This window comes from Loxodonta africana, chromosome 13, assembly GCF_030014295.1.
Source record: "Loxodonta africana isolate mLoxAfr1 chromosome 13, mLoxAfr1.hap2, whole genome shotgun sequence".
In the NCBI taxonomy this organism is placed as follows: domain Eukaryota; kingdom Metazoa; phylum Chordata; class Mammalia; order Proboscidea; family Elephantidae; genus Loxodonta; species Loxodonta africana.
Genome location: NC_087354.1, coordinates 62,060,623 through 62,064,932, shown reverse-complemented (window position 1 = coordinate 62,064,932; position 4,310 = coordinate 62,060,623). Strand labels below are relative to the sequence as shown.

The 4,310-nt window shown below is 41.9% G+C and overlaps 1 pseudogene; it reads right to left on the bottom strand.

Annotated features, from left to right (window-relative positions):
- Positions 1-258: 258 nt before the first annotated feature.
- LOC111752667 (sorting nexin-10-like) lies at positions 259-2,637 on the bottom strand (annotated as a pseudogene).
- Positions 2,638-4,310: the final 1,673 nt, after the last annotated feature.

Here is a 4,310-nt window from a genome sequence, read left to right as displayed (position 1 = left end):
AATGTATATATATTGCAAGTATAAGTAAAATTACTAGTCCTATTTCTTTTCTTCTGTAAGATGTAAACACTATTTTAACATGGCCCTATTCATAAGATGGAAACTCTCGTGGCCTAGTGGTTAAGTGCTACGGCTGCTAACCAAAAGGTTGGCGTTTGAATCCACCAGGCGCTCCTTGGAAACTCTATGGGGCAGTTCTACTCTGTCCTATAGGGTTGCTGTGAATTGGAATCAACTTGACGGCACTGGGTTTTTTTTTATTCTTAAGATATATTTTTCATCTAAATGCGAAAGAGAATGCTGGGAAGTTTAAATACTCTTACTGTATTTCAACAAAACACCCAAAAGCAAAGTGTTTTCCCAGTGCAGGAGAGGTATCCACAAAATACCAAACACATGTCTGAGAGAGGCTGTGTGCCCTACGCCGATACTCTTTCCCTTGTGGTTAACATATCGCTTACCAAATGTGTTTATGATGACACTGCCCCATTGATAGAAGAAGAAAACCTCTATCTTGATTTTAAATGTGATTCTTTTTTTTTTAAAACATATCTTTTAAAAGTCAATAAAGCCAACTAGATTTTTTCCAAACATATAAATCATTCACTTGAGGGCCCGATCTTGCTTACCAATAATTTTTGCCCATAAAGGATTGGTATTGCATTCACAGGCTTTTGGCTTTTTACAGCAGCTTAACCAAAATAAGGCAACATAAAAATACCACTAAAAAACAAGCCAACATCTTTAAGAATTTAAATACCTCGTATCATGACGGTGAGCTTTAGGTAAGAATGTATTATGAGCAAGCTTTCTTCTCTGTGACTGGACATAATCTGCTATGACTGAGACAGTAACATCGGAACTTTTCTTCAGGACTGCTGGGGAGCAGTGCTGGTTTCACATCCCTGTGAACTGCTGTCGTCACTACTGTGTCCAAGCCCAGGGAGTGAGCTACTGAATCATAATCTATACCGTTTTCTCTTTTTCTTTCTTCCTCTCCTTCAGGGACACGTCTGTTCAAGTAGGCAAACTTGTGAATTGCTTCTTCCACAGAGTATTTAGTCTGCCCAGAAACGCACACCTGGATGTCCTCCGAATTCAGATGGCTTTGCAAGGAGAGGGGAAGGCTGCTATCCGAAAGCAAAAGCGTATCCTGTAGGACCTTTCTGAGGAAATCTTCCAAACTCTGACCATTCTGATCTACCTGTTGGCGATCGTTCATGTTGAAAAATAGGTTTTTAGATGGAAGCTCTGGCAGTTAGTTGTACCAGCAAGTCGTTGCTTTGGAGTCTCTGCCTCAGCCACACAAATTCTCTGTATCTTCTTCATACACAGGATGTCTTCATTGTAAAACACATGCTATTGGTATGAATACATTTCTTATAGTCAATATCCCACCCACTCCCGTCGAGTCGATTCCGACTCGTAGCGACCCTATATGACAGAGTAGAACTGCCCCATAGAGTTTCCAAGCAGCGCCTGGTGGATTTGAACTGCCGACCTCTTGGTTAGCAGCCATAGCACTTAACCACGATACCACCAGGGTTTCCATAGTCAATATAAGAATGCCAAAAGTCCTCCTTCTGAATCCTAGGGTCTCGAACCCAGACACTTACAAATCCTCTTTCTGTTATTCTGGAAACATCTTCTGCACAGGACCCAATCAATCTTTTAAGACTGAGGCAGCTCAGTTTCTTGTGTTCTTTGTCTCTTCAGCTTCTGCTTCCTGGTTTCTTAGCCTCTCGGCTCCTTGGGCCTCACGCCCACATCTGCCCTGCTGGGGCAAGTGTTCCAAAGCTCTGTAGCTCCACCGACATAGGTGCCTGGAGGCACTCCACTCCGCCAGGAAGCCTCCAGTGCACAGGCACTCAGCTCACTTACTCCATGGGCCAGCAATCCTAGCTCCACTGATGAGTGCCCGGAGGCACCCTACTCCACCAGGAAGCCTCCTGCGCACAGGCACTCAGCTCCCTCGCTCTGTGGGTCGGCTCCAGCTCCGTCTCAGGCTGGCCTCCTGGTTCTGCTGCCATTTCCACTTCTCTGCCCCTACAGGTTCACTGCTGTGCTGGTCCCCTGCCTCTGTCACAACTCTATTCATTCATAGTTTCGAAACCTCTTCCACATTTTAGGTATCTCTTAGAGCAGCGCCCCACTCTCTTGGTACCAAATTCTGTCTTAGTCATCTAGTGCTGCCATAACAGAAATACCACAGGTGGATGGCTTTAACAAAGAGAAATTTATTTCCTCACAGTCTAGTAGGTTACAAGTCCAAATTCAGGGTGTTGGCTCCAGCGAAAGGCTTTGTCTCTCTGTTAGCTCTAGTGGAAGGCTTTCCCTGGCCAAGGAGCTTCTCAGGTGCAAGAACCCTGTGTCCAAAGAATATGCTCTGCTCCCAGTGCTGCTTTCTTGGTGGTATGAGGTCCCCCTACAATTATTTTTTTAACCACTTCTTTTGCATAATTACACACTTTCAGATTTATAAAACTATGACACGTGGGATAAGGTTCATCAACATATCAAACAGCTTTTCCCCAGCATGAGGATTTCTAACTCCTTCAGTAACTTCCTTCCAGCAAAGTTACCTACTTTCCATGCTTATTCTTGTAACAATTGGTTTGCCTCACCCAGACGCAGACTAGCTTCCGGACTTTCTCTTTCCTTTTCTTGTAGTATGTTAAAGTTCTGGCTGGTGACTATATAAACGTGGTTTCACCAATTTTAGTCTGCCTCAGAATAACTTGGAGGGCTTGTAGAAACACATATTTCTGGGCCAGCTCCATTAGGTCTGAGGTAGGGTGCTGATGTTGCCCATCTTGGACCAAGCTTCCAGAACTACTGCTGTGGAACATTTGGGGGAAGGGAGCTACCCCACTAAGGACTGTTACAGAATGTTCAGAATTGTTGCAGATTGTAACAGGTGGAAGTAGTTTGGGAGTTAAAAAAATAACAACAACAACAATAACTGTTGTTTAACTGTGGCCGAAATGTCAAATGAATAATCAGAAATAAAAAAGATAGGGTGGAATAATTTTCAAAGGCTAGAGACTCGAAAATGTTGAGAGGTCTTAGAATTCCTGAAGAAACCCTGGTGGCGTAGTGGTTAAGTGCTACAGCTGCTAACCAAGAGGTTGGCAGTTCGAATCCAACAGGCACTCATTGGAAACTCTGTGAGGCAATGCTACTCTGTCCCATAGGGTCACTATGAGTCGAAATCGACTTGACGGCAGTGGGTTTTTTTTTTTTTTTTTTGACCATCAAAGCTACTCTACAGGATCTGCCACCTTGACCCCACCCTCAAAAAAAAAAAAAATCAGTATATCTACTTTTTTCTACTCATCTTTCAAAGTTATCTAGACCTGCTTTGACCTGAGTCAAAATCAGCTCAACGGCAACAGGTTTGGTTTGTCAGGTTGACCTGACATTTCTAGACTGGCATTCTAGTAGGTTACATTCTTTTACTAGACTAACCTTCACAGTTTGTTTCTTTTTTACTTCCAAGGTGTAGTTCAAAATTAAAATAAAAACTCTGTTTATAGGATTAATGTTGTTTTCCCCAGTGGAGTACAGCTTTACTGGGATGATTTGTGGTCAAATCCTTGTGAGTCTTTCTGCCCTTATAGTCTCCTTCCCCTGCTGAGAGCCTCTGGAAAAGGCTGAATGAACTCATTTGAATGAGTTGTTCCCCTTTAGTGACAATGTCCAGAAAACTGTTAATCGTTACTTTAGCAAACAGAGAGTAGAATGCTATTATTCAGGAACAGAGGCCAAATCATAGTCATGCTTGAATTACATGTCAATAACTCAATTGTCCTGTATTTATGTCCTGGGTCGTTTGTTTAAGGAAATGATACATTGAAAAGGAGATCTAGGAATATAACCAATGAATTATAGCATTGTTTACAATATTAAAAAACAAAAACAAAATATCAAGAGAAGAATGAATAAATTATGGGCCATACCTATTATGGAACACAATGTACAATTAGAAGAATGAATGGTATCCTCATGTATTGACGTTAAGTGATATTCATGTTATATTATTAAGTGAAAAAAGCAAATCACCAAACTATATGTATAACACAATCCCATTTATGATTATACATGCACACATAGGTACACACACACACGTTTGTCTATGTATGCGGGGGAGGTTGCGGTAACAGAGAGGTAGAGAGAAATCTGGAAGTGTGTTTGTCCTGGTGAAAAAGGTTAGGCAGTAGTAAAAATAAATGAGGCAGTGATTAACATAGAAACCAAAAAAAACCAAACCCATCCAGTTGATTCCAGCTGCTGGTAGATTTGAATTGTTG